This window comes from Chlamydotis macqueenii, chromosome 1 (genome assembly GCF_036417535.1).
Source record: "Chlamydotis macqueenii isolate bChlMac1 chromosome 1, bChlMac1.mat, whole genome shotgun sequence".
Classification (NCBI taxonomy): Eukaryota; Metazoa; Chordata; class Aves; order Otidiformes; family Otididae; genus Chlamydotis; species Chlamydotis macqueenii.
The window spans coordinates 199,723,193-199,735,282 of NC_141556.1; positions in this window are offsets into that span (position 1 = coordinate 199,723,193).

The following is a 12,090-nucleotide window of genomic DNA, read 5'->3' on the forward strand; positions in this document are numbered from 1 at the left end:
ATGGATTCACTGATTCACCAGTGAATTATGCTAGTATTACGTCAGTGTAATGTGATTTTGAGGGAGACTTACAATATTTACCTCAGACAATTATATATCCAAATTAGATAAATTGCATAAGCAGTTATTGTGGATGTAAAAATGTGTTCACAATTTATATCTGTAAATTGGTGGAACAGAAAAGGTAGCCCATACTTAAATATCCATGTCTATATTCTGTATGTATAATGCAAACCAGAGCTAGATGATAGTTTGCAATTGCAAGACTGTAAATCAGTTTAAAATGCTGACTTTGGCCAAGTGGTTGCCACTTTACCATAATCTTTTAATAGTGTTACCTGCCAAGTTGAATTTCTGGTGTAATACCAGAAACAGTTCCCTAATATTGTGATGTTCAGAAAGAAAGTATAAATGAAATGAAAAGGGACACTGGTGATTTTCCAGATTGGAAATGAAAATAGAATATGAATTAACTTTCTACAGGAAAGAAGGGGAGAAGCTGTTCAGTAGGGCCTGTTGTGATAGAAAAAGGGGTAATGGGTTTAAATTAGAAGGAGGTAGGTTTAGATTAGATATGAGAAAAAAATTTTTTACAATGAGAGTTGTAGAGCACTGGAACAGGTTGCCCAGAGAGGTGGTGGATGCCCCATCCCTGGAATCGTTCAAGGCCAGGCTGGATGAGGCTCTGAGCAACCTGATCTAGTCAGGGATGTCCCTGCCTCTTGCAGGGGGGTTGGACTAGATGACCGTTGAAGGTCCCTTCCAACTCTAACTATTCTATGATTCTATGATTCTATGGTTCTATAATTTTGTACCTGCCTATAGTCATGGTCTGGCTAAAGTTTTCCATATGCTGAATGATACCATGGAGAGGTTCGGAGAGGAGAGGTTCGGAGAGGTTCGGAGAGGAGGGAAGAGGAGGGGAGGGGAGGGGAGGGGAGGAGAAGCAGAAGGAGAAGGAGAAGGAGAAGGGGAAGATAATTTCAATAAAGGCATTTTGATTCTGAGTAAGTCTGTTCCACAATAGAACTTTTCCATTGTCCTCTTCAGTGGCGACATTACAAAACTCCAGACAACCTCATGAGCAACAACTTCTGCCAGTATCTAGAGGTAGAAGCTGTGGTGCTCACAAGCAAAGATGAGAACTCACTGGATGACATCAACATTTTCTGTATTAGTAAAAAACCAGTGACAAATTGGAAACATGTACTGCTTCCTTACTGGCTAATAAGCAAATTTTGATTATTAAAGACTAGATTTATAAGAATATGGCTGTATTTGCATTAAATAAAAGTTTATTGAAGAAACATTTCTGATGGTTTATAGTTTCATCAATATGTTAATAGAAAGTCAGCCAGGTGTACTATTATTCTTTCTATTGCCTTGAAAGTTATGCTTTAGAAAACTTTACTCAAATCAACATTTCCATTTGATACTTGAAAAGCGTATAAAATTAGAAGAGAAGGAGGAGATAGAAAACCTGTTTTATCCAGTTTACAAGAACATCTTGCCATTGATTTATGCCTCTGCCTTTTCAAAGTGTAGTTCAAAATCTGTCCTTGAAAACACGGATCATATCATGCTGCCAAGTATTTTCCAGATAGCTTAAGAATTATGTCTTTTGCCTGTATTATAAAATCAGTTTGCATTCCCCAAATCAACATATGGAAATATTCAGTATTAAGGCAGTTTAAGAAACATAGTCAGATTTGATACCTTCTATGATTTTTACAAATGGTCTAGCACAGTCACAAATGAACTACCAAATTCCAAAAGAGAGCAACCATTTCATCTTGCATCTCGCCTCAGAATAGACTTGCATCTAGCATAATTTCCTGTCCCAATGTTTAGATGTATAAACATTTGTGTGTATATATATATACAGAATATAAAAGTCATAGTGCCTATGCTTTAAAATGTTTTCCAGTTTAGTAATTGTATCTATGAAAACGAAAAATAACAACCTCCTTCTAGTCTGCAGCTGTTCCAGCTCTAGTAAGGAAGTTCCTGAATCTCCTGAGCTAAATAGTAATTGCAAAGACAACTGAAAAATTTTTGAGAGTTTAAGTTTTATAGATAGTGTAACAAGTATTTTTTTTTTTTGTCTCTACATATAGTGGTTAAATATTGAAATATCTGTTCTGTAGAAATTGCTAATCCTTTCACATTTGTTTTCTGATTGGGATATCAAGTTGAATACATATTTTTACAAATGTTTTTTAGATTTTTTTTTACATAATCATAAACATAAAATTTAGGAAAAAATGGGGTGAATTTTGACATTCATGATTATAGTAAACTAATTGGATAATTCCAAAACCAGAGCAGCTTAGCCTGAGATTAATAGGTGCCTCCCAGGCACTATGATATAGTTCTGATGACACATGCCTTTTACTGGTTAAGATTTTGTTGCATATTGTGTGCATTCAAGATATAGTAATATGATTTTCATCACGTGTCACAATTTAAAACATAAAAAGGCAGTGATATGTCATGGGAAACATAACCCATTTACAGAGCTGTTTTTGTTTGAGAGAATGAGGAGGGGCTGCACTTGACTTATAACCCCTGTGAGGTCCTGTGGCAGCAAAGCAAAGAGAGAAGTTAATGCAGACTACAAAATAAAGTATTCCCATTAGTTTAAAAAAAAACCCGAGACTTCTCATTCTGGTTGACCTGGCATAAAACGTTAAGATTTTTATTTTCCAGGAAAAACTATTTTCTTGGAAAAATATTTGCAGCAATGACATTTTTACCCCCTTTTTTTTTTAAAAAAAAGTTATTTTCCAGATTTGTCTGTGAATCAATAATAAATCAAACCCTTAAAATAGTATTTTGAAGCACTGTGCTGCTGGATGTTCCATTTTTATATTGTTTCATCAAGGTCCTGATGGTTTATGACTACAACAAGCCAAGTAATAGGAGACGAATGGACCTGCCTACGGCATGTGAAGCTGTCCATAATGAGGTCCAAAGTGAGCAAAGGCAGGCTCAGATGTGAGCAAACTGTGTTTCTAAGTCCCTGAGTTTGATTTACAGTTAAGTATCAGATAAGATAATTGTGCCTGCCGTGCAGTTGCAGGTGAGATTTGCCAGCCTCCACGCACACAGCTGTGTGGCCAACCCTTGCTCAGATGAGGGATGTGGTAGCTAATTACCTGATTTCAACCCACTGTTTCAACTTCCTATAACACCTCCCACTTGGTCTGAGGAAAACTTTTTTTCTTCCCGGTAATACAGACATATGACAAAGCCTAGCTCCTCATTCCTCTGCTCTGCCAGGCCCTGAGCACACCAGGAGGGCTGGCTTTGGGCTGTGCCCCACGGGGACCATGGGAGAGCTCCCGACTACTCTATGTCGGGAAGCTGTGGCCAGGCGCAACCCTGCCCAGGGAGGCCCCTGCACCTAGGGTGAATGGTCCCTGTGAAACAGCCCTGCCTGGGCCTGGCCACAGCCCTGCTGACTGGTGGGCCAATGTCTTGGCCTGGCCTCAGCCTGTCTCTATCCCCATCCTGGGGCTGCCTGATTCCAATTCCCCTCACTGCACCCACCAACTATTTCCTAGGCAGCTGGAGCAAGTGCCTCTGTAGCATTAATGAAGCAAATCCCTGGTCTTTCCCTTCTCCTCAACGCAAAACTGCAAGGTTTCTTGTTGTCTTGCTACATACTGCAGTTTGATTTGCATTTAAAACAATCCGCAACCTGAAGATGTTTCTTTCTTGGAAATTAGTTATCCAATTTGCATATTTTTTTCATGCCACTACTCATACACTTCTGAATTTTATACTGATAATGCCCAAGAGTAGTGTGTCGACCATGAAGCACACAAAGGACTGTCCTATTCACTGAAACGTATAGATCCCAAGGCCAGGATTTGCTTTTCAGAGTGCTTTACATGACCTGTCAATTTATCATTGAAGCTCTAAGTCACTCTGAAATGAATCTCTTAACATAGCATGCAGCTGCTTGCTGCCTAGTTTACACAAGGTATTATGCTATTTTTAAAGCCAGTTTATAAATTTAAAATATGAAGCAACCTATTGATTCATATTTGAGTGCTATAAAATCAATCAGTGTAAACAGCTTCAGTAAATAATTTGGACACATTAAGAAAGCAAAAAGGAGAAAGAAAACTCAAGGACTGACAACTGGTAAGAGCTATTATACTAAACGCAACATGTATTTGAACATCTTTCACAGTTTCTGTGCTTATAAACCACCATTTAGTAGTTAATATTATAAATTATTTTTCATGAACTTGAAGAAAGAAAAGAGCTATGGATTTGTGAAAACTAATTTTTACGTGAGTTATGATTAGACAGGGAAATACTGCTGCTATGTTACTGGAAGGACCCAAGAAATAATTTTATATGATTAAACCCTGGTCATATAGTCAGTCTCCAATGTGTTCAACCTGTATTTAGAAGACTTATTTCTTCATAAATCTTCCAGATTTCTAGTTGTCTCACATAGCCTTTCCAAACCTGCTGGGTTTTGTCATGGTAACAGCTTAATTTATCTCATTTCAAACTATGTGATGAAAATTGCCAGAACTCTATGGTGCCTCCAAACATTTGTTTGCTTTTGGTATTCTGTGTTTAGTTTCACACTTTAAATATTTTTCAAGTTCTTTGTTTGATTTACCAAACTAAATCAATAGGAAGATTAGTTTAAAAGGACATTGTGAGGTAATTTTGCCGAATTTCCTTCCTAGATTTGGTAGTATAAGTCCTAGCATGGTCCTTAGTGCAATATCTTGAAATAAGAATTTCCAAGTTTTTCATGCTCAATAGACAAGAGATGGACTTTAACACTCATTAAAAGTGTACCGGAATCAGGAGATACCAGCCAGCCACAACAATTATGCAGATCCAGTCTAACCTAAACTAAACTTAGGAAGGTCTAGCCAGCAAAACTTGGGGGAATGTTACTGTATGCCTTCAGTTCAGTGTCCAACTTCTACAACAGACTTTATTGCAGAAACTTGCACTGAGTTCCACCTAAGTCCATATTTTAATTTTGAAAAATTATTTGTGAACAAAGCCATTTTAAACTGTTATATTTGCAGTAAGATATATTTAGTCCAACTGTTTCATCAATACTGTTTCTATGTGAAAAACTGACTTTTAAAATGAAGCCTGCTCCTTGCAATTGGTAGGACTGGGTTTCTGTGAATACTCATCTTAATTATTGAATTAATAATTATTGGAAGAGATGTATTTTTGGCAAAGACTGCTGATTATTGGTGAAAGCAAACTGAGCATATTTTTACCATGACGCATTAATACAACAAATGCAGTCAAACAGAGAATGATTTTTTTCAATGTGACAATGTCCACTGTCAGACATATGCAACAAAACACTAACAGATCTGAAGAATGTACAATTTTGTGAGTGTTACCATGAATATGCATGGGAATGCAGATTACATAACCTTTCTACAGTTTTCCTCTGTCATTAGCTGTGCTTTCTCAAGCAGTTTCTTTAGAGAAAAAAGTCAGGCAAATTATTCTGGCAGAAGTATTCACTAGGGATAGAGCTGATGCAAACATACATTACACTTGATAAGAACCACCACTCGTAGTCCTCTTTCTCATTTCTTGGGAGAGAGCCACTAGCTTCTGCGCCAGTGGGAGCTAGGTCAAAGCTGATCCAAAAGCCAAGGACAACGTCCAACTAGAGGGGAGAGAAGAACCCTTAAAAATAAAATCTGTTAGTAATTCTCAAACAAAAAAGAGCAAAATGTGTCATATTACTTGATATAAAATGTTGGCCCACTCAGTACTTAGCACAGATGCTCCCTGAGTGACTCATTCATGCAACATACTATAAACACAAATAGGTTCAGTTCTTGGAAGAGAAAAACATAGCAAGGAACTTAAACTTGTTCATATTCACAGAGATATCCTATTTCTGTTTTGAAAGTTTGGTCTTTATGAGGTTAGTAGAATCAGGACCAGATTATGAAAGAGTTGCTTTTTTAATTAAAGTTTGTCTTAGCTACTCAGATTTTGAGGACATGCCTAAAGTATTTTAAAAATATTGGATATAGCCTTTAATTAAAATTTGTTCTAAATCTTTAATTGCTCATTTTTTCTAGGTTTTGGTTCAGCAAAGCACTTAAACATGTGCCTGGTTTCAGTCCTATCAAGTAGTCTCATGGTAGCCAAATGGACTAAGCATATGGTAATGAATGTGCTTAAGAGGACATGTACGCAATTCTTTTGCCTGTAAGTGCATTGTATAGAACTATGTATCTCTTTCTTTTTAATATATAATTCTTGTATTTTCTAGCTTCCTTATATTCTTTAATGACCCATTTAAAACTAGCACATTAAAATACGTTAAAGAAATGTGGGATCAAACTGCTGCCAAATCAGTTCTGATTAAAAAAAATAAAAATTCTATCCAGCTGGAAAAGAGACACTTGAATTTGTTGATAGTTTAATATTGTTTGCAAACAGTTTATTCTTAAATTTGCACATGTACTTACCAAGTTATGCATTATGAAAGCTGGAATGGGTTGGTTTTTTATTAAACAGCAATTATATCTGCTAAATGGGAAAGAACAAGCAGACTTCTTTCTTCTCTGCTTACAACTTTGTGCCAGCAAATTAACTATGGCTAATTTTTAACAGGTTGGTCTAAAGTGGCTAACTAGAACCTGCTTTGGGAGTATAAAAACGTTATCTTTTATTATATGGATAGAGCTTCTGGGTACTTCCTTCCACAGAAAACTAGCTACCATTTGGCCTATTTTCAGAAACTACCACCCATAAATGCTCTTTGTTGTTAATGTCAGCACATGGATGAAGTTTTCTTCCTGCTAAGTACTTCCTATGATCTACATCTTGTGCTTATGGAATTTCTCTGTCAGAAGAAATAGAGGCAGTAATCCTACAGGCCCCTTACCCTATAATAAATATAGCTAAAAAATCAAGATCTTACAAGGTTTCGAAGTAACTAAATTCTGCACCTCTAGAAAATTCACAGGTGTGTTTTTTTTTTTCCCTAAGGTTTATATACAAGCTGGGATGTTATTCCACAGAGTTCTGTGTTAAATTTGTCTCAAGTTCAGTGTGAAATGCATGAGCATTGCAGGATTTGTGCCAATAAGGACTGGAATCTGTCCATGCTACAGCTCAGCGACTGATCTCTTGAGCTTTGTGCTTTCTTAGTGATGAAGACATACCTCATTTTCACTTTGAAGCACCGCCTTGCTTTAGATCAATGAGGAAATCACCAACTTCAGCCACAGTTGCCTTATTGGAAAAAGAAGTACTGAGTGAGCCTCTTCAAAGGAGACTCTCTAGCTTTAGAATTTGCTGTATCAACACTTGACAGAAACATCTGAGTTATCTTCAGGGTGTGCACCCAAACATGTATGTTTCCTGTAGGAATTTGCAAATAGTTGGTATGTACATATTTGTGTGTATGTGTGTGCACATATAGTTGCTGGAGAATGAAGGGGTGGTTTAATTTCTTTGTCTGGGAAGGCATAACTTTGAATCATTCTATAGTTTTTTAGGTCTGAATAAAGTTTTTATTGAATTATTAGATTATATTGAGGAGACTAGGGACCTTTCTAACTAATGAACTAATAAAAAGACAGAAAACAAATAAATGCTAAAGCTTTCTTTAATTTCAGTTCACCACATATTCTCATTGCTACCTGATATAACCGCAATCCCTTTCTGCAAAGTTAACATCATAATATAGCTCACAGAGTTCATGTGTCTCAGAAATAACTCTATGAACAGTGTATGCTATTTACTATAAGAATTGAAATTGCAGAGGTTTCTGAATCTCCCAAAACCTCACATTATATATTTTCTTTCTGCTAAGTTGAAATACAGTAGGCCATTTTCTAACATACCCTAATTGAGAAGTACTCATGACAAAATTAGGCTATTATACTTACCTTCAGACTTCTAGAATAGATTGCTGCTAAACGTAGTGAAGGTCAGAACCAAAATGAAAGTATTTTGTTTCATATAAGTTGATACCAAACTCTGAGAATTGTCACATAATTGGCTATTGTTGAAGATATTGATAATGAATCAGTGACATTGTGTTAGTAGTTGGGAGCAGCAGCTTAGAGTGAGGTGGTAGGAAATATTATTTTAGTATCTTGAAGGTTGGTTGCTAAGCACTAGCATGAAAAGTAGAATGTATTTTATACATTCAGTGCATAGTATTTTATACCATTAAGAGAATAAAAAGAAAGAATTAAGAAATTTTATACTGAAGAAAATGTAGCTGTTTTTTATATAGTCACAATTATTGGAGATTATCTAAAAATATTGAGCTTATCAGAACTCTGACCAAAAAAAAAGTAGATTTCAAGATTAAAAAAACCCAACTTCTTTACAGTATCTTTTAGCCCTCAGCAGTTCTGAGTCCATGGCTGGAATAAGGAGTGGTGGTAGAAATAATGGAGATAACTAATTACTGTTCAAATGACAGTTACAATGAAAATATAAGCAGTTATTCATGATTTGCACACGCTTTAGTTTCAGAAAAAGTCAGCTGGTAGTTGTCCTGTCCTGGGACAGACCCTTCACATTCTTCCTCATAAAACCCAGAAAAGAGGAATCATGACTGACACTGGAAAGGAGAATAGGAAACAACTATTCACTTTTTCTCACAGAACAGGAACTAACAGACATGAAATTAAATTATAGAGTAGCAGGCTTCAAGCAAAGAAAATAAGTTAATTTTGTGTGGTACTCATAATTAAGTTGTCCAACCTACTGCCACATGGTGCTAGCGATGCTGGAGGCATTGGTGAGTTCAAAAAGCAATAAAAGAAATTCAGAAAAGAAAATCCCATCAAGACCTATTAAAAACATAACCTCTGAGTTTGGAAGTCCCTAAATCACAGACTGGGAGGTTATTTGGGGAAGTATCCCTTATGGTTGCCCCACACTTATTCTCTTTCTCTAGGCTTTCCTTATTAGCCGATATCAACCTGGTTCCTGGGTTAGGTGAAGCTCTGATTTGATCCAGCATGACCATTTTTATGTTATTATGCATTATAAGAGTCATTCTGTTAACCTATCATGTAGTGGGACAAGATTTCAGTTTAGGTTTGTTCTTGAATAGACATTGCTGCATTGCAATATTTTTTGCAAACCTCACTGTTAATCCTGCACACTTTGATTTAAGAAACTCCCAAGAATATGAACCAGAACACTACAAATTGTATCCTTTTTATAGGTCCATTATATAGATTATACAGTGAAAGCTACACAGGTCTTTCTGTATGAAACAAGTAAATTAACTGTAGACTTCTGCTGTTGCACCACATTAGTACCCTTACATTATTACTTGAATGGACAATGGATAACTTCTTGACAGTCACAGACTACATCCATTGGAAACTAAGGCTTCAGCTCAGAATCAGATCCTTCTAGGTAAGAAAACAGTTCAAATCTAAAGGTGAGGAGCAAAATTTAGTGAATGCTAGTCCCCCCTACTGCAAAGTGAGAATTAAAGGAATTAATGTACAGTGTAAGTACTGTTTCATTAGCCCATAACTGACCTGAGCTGCCCCATAGAGCTTAAAGTCCCATGTAGCAGGCTAATGTGATCATCTGTGGGATCATCAGTGAAAGTTTTCTCCCAGTCTCTGATGTCCCAAAATCTAGAAAAAATGAGTCTCTAATATTTGCCTACATAATATCAAATCTTTTAGTGAATGCTACCAAATTCAAAGATCTTGTTTGATCATGACAATTTCACACGGCGTTAAAATAAACAAATAAATAAATAAATAAATAAATAAATAAACAGCCCTCCAAACTTCCATAGCACAATTTCAGACTCACTGGTTTTGGATCAGGTAACTGCCCCTTACATCTGGTAGTTAGAGCAGGGAAGAACAGAAGAACATGATGCATTTGCAATTTTTTTTTTTTTAGAGGAGGGCATGGTTTTATGATACTTTTCTTAACACCTCTTTAAGGTAAATATTTCTTCTATTTTCAGTGTTTTTTTCAGGGAGAATTATTTTGACTTTAATTTCTTTTTTTTTTTTTTTTTTGAGCTCCTAAGGAGTCACAGAAACTACTTAGATAGGGAGGTGTTGTCAAAAATATGAATTCTTGTCTGTGACTGTGGTATTTACATCTGTGTCTTCTAGTCACACTAAGTGGACTTACAAGAAATGTTTCACAGAATCACATTATTATATTTTTATGATTTTGTTTGTTACTTTGCGTGGTGGCTTAGCTCTGTGAGCTAGAGTACTGTGGATGAGAAGTGATAAAGGCTCTACCTATTCTCTGTTCCACCTCTTCCTGGATGGATGCATGCAGGGAAAGCATAGAGCTGGCAAATACAGTAATGTCTCTTTCTTTTCCCAAATTCCAAGTCTAAAATCCAGTGGAAGTGCACAGGAATGGGACAAGATAGCATTTTTTTTTTTTAATCCATCTCACTGTATTTATAGTTGGATTGTAATTTTTTTTTCCAAAAATTGTAATACAAATAACAAAACCTGGCAAAGAAGTAGTAAACTGAGCGTTATTGGTACCTTTGGCACACCTGGTAGTTTTTCCTGAAGGGCTATTCACTAAGCACACAGATTACCTCTGAATCTCTCTTTGGTGGTATTGCAGCTCTTAATACTAGATCAGTTAATGTTTCAAAACTGCAGTTACCTGTGGAGGCTGGTACAATTCATTTGATACATTTACTGTCCATTAGCATGTGCATGAAGCAGTTTCTTGCTGCGTGTATATCTATAATGAATATTAAACCATCTCATCTACTCATAATAATATAATGGGTCCTGTGATGACAGACTGCACAGGAAGCAGATGTTGGTGTTTACCTAAATGTAATTTACAATGATGAGTGGTAGTGAGCAGAGTTCTTTTCCTGCCAGCACAATTCAGTCTATGTTAAGCTTCTGCAAAATACTTTGCATGCTATTGTGGTCTCTCAGGTCAATATAGATATACATATTATCTTCAGTGAATAATTACTAATCTATGTTAGGAAAATAAATTATGCATTTAAGGAAACTTTGTTTAAAGATAAATTTACCAAATCTCTGAAAGGTGATGCCCTGGCAAAATTGTGGGTAGACTTCAACTAAAAAAGAAAAAAGCATGTGTTAAGGTCATAAATGGATTTCTGAGAAGTAAACATGGTAGGAATTGAGAGAAAGCACCAGTGTCTAGAAACTGAAATCAGTAAAAGGTAAAGTTGAAGTAAGACACATTTGTTTTAATACAGAGCACCACAATGGATTACAAAAGGATGAAATGAATTCTCCATCATTTAGATTCTTTAAATCTAGGCTGAAAATCTTTCTAAAAGATACCCTTTAGTTCAACTTGCCACATAAATCGATGAATGATATTTTGTAACGTGTGTTACGCTGGAGGTAAAAAAGAGGGACATTATGATTACTTTCAGATTCAACATCTGTAAAATCTATGATATCATGAAATAAAATCATTTCAGACATCAGACAACTGTGTTTATTTTACTTTTAGATTCCATACTTATTTTCACTTTTGGAGATAATTTGTAATTTTTGGAAAACATTGCCTCAGGGATTCCTGTTTTGAATTTGGGGCTGTGATTCCTTATGTCCAGTTGTCTTCTTGTCTCTCTATATATATCCCAAAACCTGTTTTTTGCATTTTCTCACTCACATTTGGAATTAGGGCCACACCACTCTTTCGTCATGAACATTAATTTATTCTACTAGTTTCAGGCCCTGTCCTCTGAATCTCCTTTCTTGTTGCCAGCATCTTACAGATATTTGATCTTTTCTATACTTAGTACTTGGAATCCTGAAACGAAGTCTTAATGAAATTCATAGTAAGACATAAAGCTATAGTTGTAGTGGTGATGTCAGTGCTATATACACAGACATTTTCTAAAATCACCAATCATTTCCTTTATTGTTTCCTAAATCAGGCCATTGGCTCCAGAGACAACAAAACCAGAGAGAATACAGATTTTTGCCTTTCCTTGTTTTGAACAAAGTGAAAGTGGTATTTCTTGGCTAAAAGGGTGTTCTAAATTTAAATTAGTTACAATTACAATGGGCTTAGATACATTTTTCCCGA